Source organism: Humulus lupulus, chromosome 6 (genome assembly GCF_963169125.1).
Source record: "Humulus lupulus chromosome 6, drHumLupu1.1, whole genome shotgun sequence".
Classification (NCBI taxonomy): Eukaryota; Viridiplantae; Streptophyta; class Magnoliopsida; order Rosales; family Cannabaceae; genus Humulus; species Humulus lupulus.
This window is the reverse complement of record NC_084798.1, coordinates 152,407,408-152,421,657: the sequence shown is the minus strand read 5'-3', so window position 1 is coordinate 152,421,657 and position 14,250 is coordinate 152,407,408.

Genomic DNA, 14,250 nt, shown 5'->3' with positions numbered 1-14,250 from the left:
CCCTACTCCAGAGATTGAGATAAGGACAGCAGCCTTGGCTAGCATGACAAACATCGAGAAGAGCGTCAAAGAGTTGGTTACTGAAAGTAGCTTAAGGTTGGTCGGCCTTCTGGCACCTCACCAGGAAGTGAGGGAGTCCACAGCAGGGAGTGCTACTGGAGGAGAGATCCCCGAGCAGAAACATGATGTGTCACAGCCTTCGAGACGGCGGGCAACAAGAGTGACCATCAGGGAACCCTCTAGTATCCCACGAGCTACTGCTGCTCCGACCCAACATGGGAAGGGCAAGCAGAAACTTCCAGAATACCCCGAGCCCATACTCGAGTCTTCTGATGAAAACGATACTGACTTCTCACTTTTAGACAACTTTCCCATTCCCTGTCATTTATTTGACGGGGATGGCAACTTTAAATATGCGATAAATAGTTTAAATTCAGACTTCTTTGAGGCAGAGAGTGAGTGTAGCAGTAGTTCCATAAATAATGTATCGACCAATAATAATAGCTCAGGTATACTACTTAGAATTTTTCTTGCTCTTATTCCCTTGCTTTTTCAAGTAACTTAATTTATATTATCTGGTTGTTTGTTTCCTTCCTGCAGTCATGCCTTCGGGTGAAGTGTTCAACTTGTACAACAACCCCAACGCCACGCCTCTTGCGAGTAGGAAGAAAGCGAGTAGGCGGCACCCCGGGGAAAGCAGTAGCGACCCTTCTAAGGAAAAGGCTCGGACTGAGGATCCTTCTGCACCAACACCTTCCAAAGACACAACTCCTCCTACAGCTCATGTCGATATGATTCCTCCAGCTTCCGTCAACCCAACTTCTACAGCTCCCGTCGACTCGACTCCTCCAGCTCCTCGCAACCCAAGTCCTCCTGCTCAGTTAGGAAAGACTCAGGCCGAGGCTATCCTGAACACAGCTTACAGCTCGGCCAACGATAGGTTGAAGAAATTGTCGAGACACCGACGTAGCCAGGAAGCCTTTAGCAATGTCTCTACCATGAAAGTCGACCAAATCTTCAGTCGCGAGCGGAATGAATTACTCAGTGTAAGTTGTAATTTTTGTTGTGGTTTAATTGTCTATCTTGCCTTTTTATCCACACTAACAAATTTACTTTTTTCTCTGATCGCAGGGGGTTTTCACCATGAGTACTGGTTGGCGTTACTCGAAGGAGATGGTTGCCAAGCATGCTGAAGAGATTAAGACGGTTGAGGAAAGACTCATCGGGCAGCTTAAGGTGGCCGAGGCCAAACATGCTGAGCAGCTGAAAGTGGTTGAGGACAAAATTGCCAAGCTGGGCGAGGAGCTGAAGCAGCACCATGAGACTTTGGTCAAAATCAATGAGGCCAAAGAGAAGTACAAGGAGGCTTCGGTGCTGAACTTCAAAGAGGCTGCCAAGCTCCAGGACGACTTGGTGATCAACAGAAAGGAGACTGCCGAGCAAGAAGAGCGCGTCAAACTTCTCGAAGAAACCAACACTCACAACCTGGAGAGGTTCAAGGGAGCAACGTTCAACTACTTTTATATGTTCTGGAAAAGCAACCCCGATGCGAACTTTGATTATTTGTCGGAGCATATGAAGTAGGTTGATTTGGCTAAGTGCATTGCTCGCTTGGAGGAAGAGGAAAAAGCTCAGGGATCCCCTGAGATCTCTTTGGCGACAGGCATTGAAGGCATCAAAGAGGATGCTGAGACCACAGTCAACCAGCAGCCCTAGCAAGATCCTCCAGCTGCTCCTGCCATTCAATAACTTTGTTTTTTTTACTTTATTTTGATGTGTAACTAAGATACACGAACCACGGTTCGTGATGTCAAGACAATTTTTTGCTGCGTAGGATAGCTTTTCTTTTAATTAATAATTACATCCGAGCAGTAACTGCTCACGGTGTAAAACATTTTACTTTGATATTATAATATTTTCAATTTATTATAACATCTGTTCACATGACCAAACTTTGCATAGCACTTTGTTTTGATTTGACAAAATTTAAACAAAATTTTGAAAAAAACTCTAAGTACCGTAGTATGCTTTCCCTTATTTTGCTCATGTGTTTACATATGCCTGTTGATATGCTTTGCTTGCTTAATACCTTATAGGCCCCCCAAGTGATTGAGGAGCTTAAGGTCCTTGGTAACTTGCCATAACCAAGACCTGTTCAAACATTACTGCTCGTAATAAATACTTATAGAAATGATAATATAGCAAAACAACACACGTAATGAGCAAACACTTGTAATAAATACAATTGTTGGAAAGAATAACTGGATACGCACAGTTCCTTTTATTTCTCGTAATAAATTGACAATCGTGTCTGTATCAATGATAAAAAACTGATCTTACACTTATAAGCAACTAGTCATATGACTAACTAACCCTTGTTCATAAACTTGTATAAAGTGAAATTAATACAAGTCAATTCTTTAAAAAGAACTGTTTTATTGATAATACTTGCGCAGGTGTTCTCCATTCCAATATCAAGGAATGAGATTTCCATTTAGTGAGCAAGTTTATAAGTGCCTGGTTGAAGAACTTCTTCAATTTGATACAGATCCTCCTAGTTAGGTCCAAGTACTCCTGTAGGTTGATCGCGGGTGTTAAGAAAAACTCTTCTAAGTACCAAATCTCCCACGTTAAATTTTCTTTCACGTACTTTAGAGTTGAAATATCGAACGACGTTTTACTGGTAAGCTGCTACTCGGAGTTGAGCTTTCTCGCGCCTTTCATTGACCAAATCCAAAGACTCCATCAATAACTGACTATTAACACTCTGATCGTATGCCAACCCCCTATGTGATGGTGGGTCTAATTCAACAGGAAACATATCTTCATATCCATAGGCCAAAGAAAATGGAGTATGACCCGTTGTTGTTCGATGGGACATTCTATGCGACCAAAGGACTTTTGGTAGCTGTTTTGGCCATGCCCTCTTCGCTTCTTCAAGCCTTTTCTTCAGGGTATCCTTCAGCATTTTGTTGACAGCTTCAACCTGTCCATTTGCTTATGGATGATATACTGAAGAAAAATTCTTGATAATCCCGTGCCTCTCGCAAAAATATGTGAACAGATCACTATCAAATTGTGTGCCATTATCTGAGACAATCTTTCTTGGCAGCCCATACTGAAACACGATGTTCTTCACTATAAAATCTAGCACCTTCTTGATCGTTATTGTTGGAAGTGGTTCAGCTTCGACCCACTTTGTAAAGTAGTCAATAACAACTACTGCACATTTGACATTGCCTTTTCCTGTGGGTAAAGACCCGATCAAATCTATCCCCCACACTGCGAATGGCCATGAGCTTTGCATCTATTTGAGCTCATTAGGGGCTTCTCGTGGTATTTTGGAGAACCTTTGGCACTTGTCGCATTTCCGAAAAAAATCCACAGAGTCATCATTCATGGTAGTCCAGAAGTATACTCGCCTTAGGATCTTTTTTGATAAACTCTGCCCCCCAGCATGATCTCTGCAGAAACCTTCATGGCCTTCTCGCATTAGTTCTTTGGCCTTATCCTTTGAAACACACCTTAAAAGTGGCATCGAGTACCCTCTCCTGTATAAAACTCCATCGACCAGAATGAATCGAGTCGACTGCCTCTAAAGGGTTATTGCTTTGTTTCTGTCCGCCGGCAGCACTCCTTGCTCTAGGTATTCAATGAAGGGCGTCATCCATGTGTCTGTTGCTTGAATTACCAGGGAAGACTCTTCTGCTTGAATGCTTGGTGCAGACAAATGCTCAACTGGTACTATGTTTAAGGTGTCAGCATCTTTCGCGCTTGCTAACTTGGCCAAAGCATCAGCATTTGAGTTCTGGTCGCGAGGTACTTGTTGGAGAGTATATTTTTCGAACTAAGCCAATAAGTCCTTTGCTTTGTTCAAATAAGCAACCATCTTAAGACCCTGGGCTTGATATTCTCCAATAATTTGATTAACCACTTACTGGGAGTCAATGTAGATCTCAAGTGACTTAATATCCATGTCCTTGGCTAACCTTAGTCCTGCGAGCAGAGCTTCGTATTCAGCTTCGTTATTGGACGTTGCGAAGTCAAATCTGATTGCACATTGGAATTGATATCCTTCAGGTGTGACTAAGATCAAACATGCTCCGGTATTGTGCTTGTTGGAAGAGCCATCTATGAACAACTTCCAGGAAGGAGCTTGACTTTGTAGTTCAGGCCCATCTATCATCTTGGTATCCTGGATTCCAATGAATTCCATGACAAGGTCTAGTAGAGCCTGTCCCTTCACAGCTGCTCGTGGCGAATAGGAAATATCAAACTGCCCAAGTTTGACTACCCATTTCAATAATGGACCGACAACTTCTGGTTTTTGCAGAGCTTGTCGTAGTGGCTGGTCAGTGAGTACCACGATGGGATGAGCTTGGAAGTATGGTCGCAACTTTTTGGAGGCCAAAATCAAGCAATAAGCTAATTTTTCAATGGGCGGATACCGCAACTCTGCCCCTATTAGCCTCTTACTTATATAATACACAACTATTTGAACATGTTCCTCCTCTCTGATCAGGATAGCGCTAGCAGCATATTCGGTGACTGCCAAGTAGATGAACAAAGTTTCTTTTTCGATCGACTTGGATAAGATCGGTGGTTGCGACATATGAGACTTTAATGCCTGAAAAGCTTATTCGCACTCTTCCGTCCACTCACACTTCTTGTTGCCCCTGAGTAGATTAAAAAATGGAACGCACTTGGCCATTGACTTAGAAATGAATCTACTTAAAGTGGAAATCCTTCCGGTTAGACTTTGAACATCTTTAATTTTGGTAGGCGACATCATCTCGATCAAGGCCTTGATTTTTTCGGGATTAACTTCGATACCTCGCGAGTTTACTATGAATCCAAAAAAAATTCCCAACCCAACACCGAATGAACATTTGAGGGGATTTAGCTTCATATGATATTTGTTCAAGACATTGAAGCATTCTCGCAGGTCCCCGACGTGCTCTCCTGCCTTCTTTGACTTGACCAGTATGTCATCGACATATACCTCCATGTTAACACCAATCAACTCTTTGAACATGTGGTTGACCAGTCGCTGGTAAGTCGCACCAGCGTTTTTCAAACCGAAAGGCATTACTTTGTAACAATAAAGCCCTGTATCAGTTCGAAAGCTAGTGTAATCCTCATCAAGTGGGTGCATACTGATATGATTGTATCCAGAGTATGCATCCATGAATGATAAGATCTCATGCCCTGCTGTGGCATCGACCAGCTAGTCGATCCTTGGGAGTGGGAAACAATCCTTCGGGAAGGATTTATTGAGGTCTTTGAAATCCATGCACGTCCTCCACTTGCCATTCAGCTTGGGAACCAATACAGGATTATAGACCCAAGATAGATAAAATGCTACCCTGATGAATCCATTCTCCTTTAGCTTCTCGACTTCCTCTTTTAACGCCTTTGATCTATCTTTGTCTAGCAGCCTCCTCTTATGTTGTACTAGTGGAAAACTTTTATCTATATTCAAGACATGGTTGCTAATTGTTGGGTCAATCCCAACCATATCCTTATGCGACCAGGCAAACACCTCCTGGTTCTCCTTTAAAAATTCCACTAGTTTTTGCTTTGTCGTTGTCTCTAAGTTTTTCCCGACTTTCACAACCCTGGTCGGATGTGCCTCATCAAGTTGGACCTCCTCGAGATCCTCCACTAGTCCTATATCTTCTTCAAAATCCCTAAAGCGAGGATGTAAATCCTTATCCTCACTTTGGGCAACACCCTATTTGATGACATGTTCACCTGATTGGGCTTGCGCTTCGTTTACCAACAACGACCTTTTCTTGTCTTTTTCCCTCGATCCGCCCCTTTTTGCCTTGGTGATCGAGGAGTTGTAACATTCCTGCACTTCTCGCTAGTTTCCCAACACACATCCTACCCCTGCGTCGGCTGGGAATTTCATGGCTAGGTGCCAGACTGAGGTAATGGCTCCCAGGTCGACTAGAATTGACCTCTCAATCATAGCATTATATGCAGAAGCACAATCAACTACTATAAAAGTAGTGATTAATGTCCTGTTCGCTGGTGCAGTTCCTGCTGTGATTGGAAGCCTGATCGACCCTGTTGGCGTGAGCCCTTCGTCAGAAAAACCATAAATGGTTTGGTTGCATGGCTCCAAATCTTGCACTGATAACTTCATTCTTTCCAGCGAAGATTTGTACAGAATGTTCACTAAGATATCTTTGAGATATCTTTTTTGATTGGGGCTGCTCGCCTGAAGGGAACAGTGGTGTTAGTGGTGTGGTACACTTTTGCTCTGCTATCGACTAAGGTCGTGTAAATGGTGAACCTCGGTTTGTATCTGTTACTTTTAGGGTGCTTGTTCTCAGACGTTGACGGCTCGTGGTTCGCCCTTTTTCCTCTGTTTTTCCCATTAGTTTTGTCGTTGTCATTGGGTTTCCCAGACCCACTGGCGGCTTTGGTGGGATCTTCTTTTAGACCCTGGTCGTCTGCAGGCGCCTTCCCTTCGTTGGCAATGGCATCTTCGAGCTTGATATATCGATCCGAATGATCCAGAAATTCTTGGGTTCTCTTTACACAATTCTTCCACAAACTGTTCCAGAGGGATGAATGGCACCGTACTCCAGCAGTAAGTGCCATCATCTTCCCTTCATCACCTACGGTCTTAGCCCCAGCTGCGGCTCGCATAAAATGTTGAACATACCCCTTCAGGGTTTCTCCCTCCTTCTGGCGTATCTTGCCCAATTGGTTAGCCTCGGTAGGATGTACACGACTAGCATAAAATTGTCTGTAAAACTCCATCAGGAACATTTCCCAAGATACTATGCTAGCAGGAGGGAATTTGAAAAACCACTCCTGAGAAGTATCGGACAAGGTGGCTGGAAAGATTCTGCATCGAGCGTCATCTGACACCTTCTGGATATCCATTTGTATCTCAACTTTATTTACGTGAGATACTGGGTCTTCTAATCCTATGAAGTTGGGCAAGACTAGCATCTTAAATTGTTGGTTTTTATAGATCAAATCAGAGATTATACGCAGCGGAACAACAATCAAAATTGTTAATTTAATCTCACAAGATTTCTAGATCTACTTCTTAACATACATATATATATTGAATCAAAGATATGAATAGAAAATTACCTCAAGTCCTTCCTTGCTGCTATCTTTTTGTATGGCAAAAATCCTTGAGATCTCACACCAAGATTTTCCAAAATGTTCTCAACACAAAGAACGAGTGTGGGCTCGCTATACAAAATAATAGGCAAAATCTATTTATCGCTGTTCTCTTTCTCTCAGAGAGATTTCACGATATATTTTCTATCCCTGAAAAGTATCGTTCTGAAAAACTGATATCCTATATTTAATATATCCAATATATTAAAAATAAAATATTAGTTATTTTAAACAATTTGAAAATAACTAATCAGGTATCAGATTTTGTTTAAATAATAATATTTTAATCATATTACAATATCTCATTATTTATTTAATATTTAAATAACTAAAATTGTGGAAATAAGAAACTGCCATGAGCTTCTTATGCATGTAGCACAATGACTATGCACTGTGCTACACGTGTACCACATGCCAAGGAAGGCATGTGATTTTTCCCAATTTTTTCTTATTATTTAAATACCAAAAATCCCAAAAATAAATTAATTCAAAATTAATTATATTTTTGTTAAATTAAATAATTAATTAATTCTCAATTAATTAATTACACATAATTATACAATAATTATTTTTAGTGCATAAAAAAATATTTTACTTATCAAATAAGTCATTTTGCCCATTTTTGTATTTATCTTTGTCAGTGTTTGTTTGAGCCATTTCGGGGACCATGGACCTATAACATTAAGCTCCAATAAATTAAAACTAAATAATTAAACTCTTTCATCATAATAGTTAATTTATTAATTATGATATTTCTCCACTATAAATTTAGAATTGAACTCTTTATGTTGTAGATATACTTTTACAGAAATCTTATTTTAAATTGTCCACTGATATAACCATCTTACAATAGTTCAACCCTCTAATTAATTAGTTCATAAATTAGAATGTAAGAATTACCATTTTACCTTTCTAATTTACTTCTTATTCCTTGAGTATCATTAATTCACTAGTGAATAATTAATCTATAATCTAATTATAGATTTGAGCTCAAAATCATTCAGTTCCAGAATTAACCCTTAAGGGAACTAATATACAATCCGTTAGGAAAGATTAGATTCTGTATTGTTGATACATGTTCCCAGCCATCCATGATATTAAATCTCCAAAACAAAAGTCATTAGCCTCATTCTATGAAGAGACCTTAACGAATGAATCAAAAGATTTAATAAACATGAACAAGAGTTCATGAACACTCAGGATCTAGGTTGATCTATCAATGATCATCAGTTATGATATGAATTACAAGTCTTTATTGTTAAATGGTTTTTGGATAAAGACTTTTATTCATATCGGTCCATGTCATATATAATCATATTATATAAATCACCTTTACCGAGATGTCTTACCACATCAATAATCTGAATCTAAATTATTTGTGTCAACATGATACTCAGCAAACCGTACTTACAACCCCAATTAAAGAATTTCATAACTTCAATTTGTTGTTGTTGACTATATTTTATTCATTCATGTGATCTTAATTCTCTCGTACTAATACAAGATCACATCCTCAATAATGAATATGGAATTTTTCTGATATTTACAAAATTATTCAAACAATAATTTAATAATCTAAATATAACAATAATAAACCATTGTATTTATTTATTCATCGAAATAATAAATGTCTTTTACATGCTTTTAGTACATACTCCTAACATAAATTCGCTTGGAGTCTCAGCCATTGCTATTCTTTGTACAAACAGAGTGCCTCTCCTCTGGTCATATTCAATGTCGGATGTCCGGCTCCCCACTAGCTGTTGGACGGCCTGATTTAATGCATCGAGCTGGGCCTGTACAACTTCTGGTATTATTGGGGCGACCGGTGCTGAAGGGGTATACTCGTCGTGTCTTTCTCGTCTTTCATTGAGAACATCTCTTAAATCATCATCCCTACACCTTTGTTCGCTAGCGCCCAGTCGATCAAAGAGTTAGGTTGCCTAGGCTGCCCCCAACATTTTGGCTCGTCGGTCGGTTCTCTCTCGGTTGGGGGTTTCGTTCCCACCCCTCTCTCCTTGCCTTCGACCAGCATTTCCTCTGCCGGAATCCGCCTCATTATAGTCATGGCCATCTCTAAAGTATGGCCGACTATGGTATGACCTGCTGATCGCACTGTATCCTCTCCCTTCGTTGGTATGTCTCGACCTTCAGGTGGAGGCCTGTGTTGGTCGGTAGGTCCCTGGGCATTATTATGTCGTGGGGGGCTCCTGACCGCAGAGCCTGATTCAACCTGCCTTCTGCCAGCAGAAGGATGTTGTCCCCTGCTTGGTGGGTTTGACTCCTCAGCAGTTTGGTGTCTAGGGCTTCGGGGAGGCTGCCCAGCCCTATTCTGCCTTTGCTGCTGGGGATTACCTCGACCAGCGCGAAAAGGTGGCTGCTACTCAGGATCTTGAAACGGCCTATCCTGTTAAGCAGCAGGGGGTTTCTCCAGCCTCTGAGGGTTTACCGGTTGAGGCAGAGTGTGGTAATGTTGAGGATGATCTGAACGTGGACCTTGCTGCGGTGGCGTATTTGGTGGCTGATCCGGTTGGGAGGATGGTGTAAGTTGTCCTCGGGCCAACTGAATGGCTGCCTCTGAAGCAGCAGTGGAATCCCTTGCCGGCGGTCCATATCGTCCTACCGCTCATTCAATTCTTGGCATTGCCTATCAATTTCTCTCTGCTGCAACGCCATCGTTTCGGCCACATTTTCCTGATTAGCCCTCAGATTGGCTAATTCCTCTTGTAACACAATTAGTGTCGTCCTCAAGGTTTCAAAATCCATTTCCTCCTCTTCAAACTCCACTTGTGGCTCATCCTCAGCCATATTTTGTGGACGAGGCTGGGTTGGTGCGGCACCAGAGGTTTGTCCAGTCTTTCTAGCCGTTTTTGCCATTTGATCTTTTTGGAGGTCTTGAGTTCAGCTCTCAATGAAAGCACCAAAATGTTGACCCTCGAATTGGTCAACGACATGGAGTCAAGTAAAACGATAGAAATGAGATGAAATCAAGACAAAAAGATAAACGACACAAAAAGATTTATAGTGGTTCGGTCCCAGTAAATGGTAATAACCTACATCCACTTAGTGTTCTTATTGATGTAGAATCCCAAGAATTGTGATCAATGAACTAAGGGTTCACGAGTTTAACCAGTTTCAAGATGAATACAAGTATGGTGGATAAAAACACTCTGATTCTCTCTTAGAATTCTGAAGTTTAGAAAGTCCAAAGGAAAAGTACCCTCTCTTGAGCCCTTTTGATTCTTATTTATAAGCTCAAGGAGTTTTACATGAGACGATGGGCCTTAATTACATTTAATATAGGCGTATCTAAATAATAATAAAAATTGCAATTATTACATAAATGCAAAATTACATATCTGAAGGAAATAAATGAAATGGTACGATCAGACTGGTCGCCCATAAAATATGATATATGCTCAGTGGATTCTCTTCTAGTCGATTTTCGAACAAATCATACTCACTTAAACAATCACGTGTATCCCACATGTATGTTAATTCTGCCACGTCATCAAGTAGTCATTTTTTGGGTAAACAAATAACTTTGTCAAGCTTCTCGTTAAGAAAAGTTGTCTTGACGTCCATTTGTCAGATCTCATAGTCGAGAGTGGCTACTATGGATAGGAGGATGCGAATGGACTTGAGCATGGCTACCGAATGAAAATTTTCCTCATAGACCACCCCTTCTCTTTAGGTATAACCCTTTGCCACTAATCGAGGTTTATAAGTTTCGATCTTCCCATCAACACCTCGTTTCTTCTTCTAGATCCACTTGAACCCAATGACCCTAAAGTTACTAGGTGCTTCCACAAGATCCCAGACGAAATTTGAGTACATGGACTCCATTTCATGTTTCATGGCTTCGAGCCATAGCTCATTTTTCAGGGCTAGCATTGCCTGTTTGAAAGATAATGGATCATCATCACTAATGTTACCAACAACCATATTGGTTTCACCATTCAAACCATAACAAATTGGGTTCCTAGAAACTCTCTCACTAAGACGAGGCTCCGTGTCTGTTTGCTCAGGAACAATAGTACTTATTTGTGAGTAAAAGACTACTCACAAAATAACAAATTAAGATCTCAAGCTAATACTATTGTTATGAGAAATCTTAAATCGACACTATACCATTTTGGCGATAATGTAGTAAATGACTTTTCATTAAATAATAAAACAATTATAAATTATTTTTGGTAAAATTATATAGAAAAAGCTTGACTGAAGCTATATAAAACTAATAATAAATAATGATTGGAATAATAAAACTCAAATATTAGACTTTGAAAAACATTTATAAAAATAAATAAAGATTACAAAAGACAAAGTTTCACCCCTAACTTCACCAAAATTACCCTAACCTAGGTAAATAGTCATTCTCACAATCTTACTAGGAAATTGTGAGAAAACCATTTTTCCTAACTTAGAGAGAAAAACTAAAGATTATGGTAGGTGTGAGAGAAAATGTGTGTGGTTACAAATAAAACTACCACTTATAAATAAGGATTAGAGAGGGAATATATGTAAATTGAGGATTTAAAAGAAAATGACAAAAAAGTAAGTAAAAGAAAAAAATAATAATAATAAAATAATAAAGGCTTAGAAATCTGATAGTGTTTGAAAGTTGACATTATTATTATTAGGGATATTTGCAGCAAAATCCCCTATTCTTTTACAAAAGTTGCGACAAATCCCCCATAAAAAATTTTGGTGGCAAAACTTCGTTCCGTTGATGGTTGGTTGCAACTTACCCCTTTTAGGTATTAAATGTCATGTAAGCAAGTTAAGTGCTAACTAAAATACATGTAGCAACACTTTATAGGGTCACGTGTCAAAAAATAAATAATTTTTTAAATAATAAATTTTATTAATAAAAAATAGAAAAAATAAATTTTAATTTTTTGTTTAATTTTAATTATGTATTATAATTATAAAACATTAAAATATTAGAAAAAATAATTAAAACAACTTAAAATAAAAAAATTAAGAACTTTTTTAAAAAAATAAATTAAATTTTGAAGGGAATAAATTTAAAAACTTTTTTTCAAATAAATTTAAGTTTTGAAAAAAGTTTTTAAATTTATATTTTGTATTTTAAGTTTTGTATTAGTGTTTTAATTATTTTTTCTATTATTTTAATGTTTTAAAATAATAATAATTATACATTATTAAAATTAAACAAAACTTAAAATTGAAAAAGGTTTATAATTTTTTTTTCTATTTTAAGTTTTGTTTTAGTGTTTTAATAATTTTTTCTATTAACTTGATGTTTTAAAATAATAATAATACATAATTAAAGTTGAACAAAACTTAAAATAGAAAAAAGTTTTTAAATTTATTTTTTCTATTTTTATTAATTAAATTTATTATTTTAAAAAATATTAATTAATTTTTTTTGATATGTGGCCCTATAAAGTTTGACACGTGTATCTAATTAGAACCGACCGATCCAATTACAGCTGACCGCCAAAAATTAGATATCCAATTTTGATTGGATCGAATCGGATCAGATTTTGAAGATCCATATTGGATCAGATCATTTGTTGGATGATATATGCAAAAATCCAATAAAACTAAACCGATCCAATTGTATATATATTTATTTAGGATTATGCTTATAATTTATGTTGTATTTGTATGGTGTTGTATAATTTTGAACAAATTAGTCTTTCTATTTATAATATTATGAATTACTTGACCAAATTAAGCTAAATAAATGTTCAAAAATATTGGATGGATCTAATCTCATCAAATATATAACCAATGGAACACATCCAAAGGATAAAACCGATCCACTCCAATGGATAATTGGATCGGATTGGTTGAGACAAATTAATTGGATTGGATCGGTTGTATAATTTTAACATCCAATGGATAATTGGATCAGATCGGATAGACCTAAAAATATTGGATGTGATCCAATGAACACCCCTATGTATCTTAGTTGGCACTTAACTTGCTTACATGACTTTTAACACCTAAAATGGGTAACTTACAACAAACCATTAACGGAAGGAGATTTTGCCACCAAAATTTTTTATTGGGGGGTTTGTCGCAATTTTTGTAAAAGAATAAGGGGTTTGCCGCAAATAACCCTTATTATTATTATTATTATTATTATTATTATTATTATTATTATATTAATCAATTCAAATATGTGAAATCCTTTTGACTTGTGCAACATTCTCCATGCACAGGAGACAAAAGTGAAGGGATTGATGGGATCGCAAGCGGCGTGAGGCAGGGGACAATAGGCAGGTGGCAGGTGGAGTGGGTTGGGTCGTGGGCTGGGTCAGGTGCGGTCAACTGGGGCTGCTAGAGGATGCATGTCAGGCGAAAAGCGCACGTTGGCTGCAAAGGGCAGGTAGCCCATTATGGGCCTGGCGAGGTGGGCCTTGCTTCTTTGGGCTGGTGGCTTGCAAAAATACCAAAATTTCACTCTTTTCTTTAATTTACATCTTTCTTTCTTCTTTATTTTTTTCATTGTTTCCAAGTGTCAAAAATACCAATTAATTTCTACAAAATAAAACAAATTAAATTAAAATACTATCATTTATAAAATAAATCATATTAATTCCATGAAAATAATAATTAAAACTTAATTTATTATTACTATTAAAACCAATAAATGTGTATTTTTGGGCACTAATCAGCCACTGTTCTGATTTTGGCCTTGGCGGCGATCGACGAAACGAACCATATATAATCTTCTGACCAGAAATTCTATCTCGTCCTTCACTTGACGATTTTCATTAGTGTCATGACCATGGTCATTGTGATAGTGGTAGTACTTGGTTTGGTCACGTTTGCTTAGATCCTTCCTTATAGGAATAGACTTCTTGTATGGCTCTTGGCCTTCAGTTGCTACGAAGATTTCTTCACGCGTCCGGGCCAGGGCAGTGTAGTTGAAGTGTGGCTCGTATATGGTCTATCTTTAATGGTTGAAGGTGCACTCAGGTGTGGAATGAGGCTCGGGTGGCGAGGGGCCACCGGCGAGCAGCGAGGGGCCTCGCGACCGATTACTAGTGACCGACGAGGTGCCTCGGCGATCAGCTATGTCTGATGGCGACAAAAGCAGGTCCTTGTAATGCGTGTTCGTTC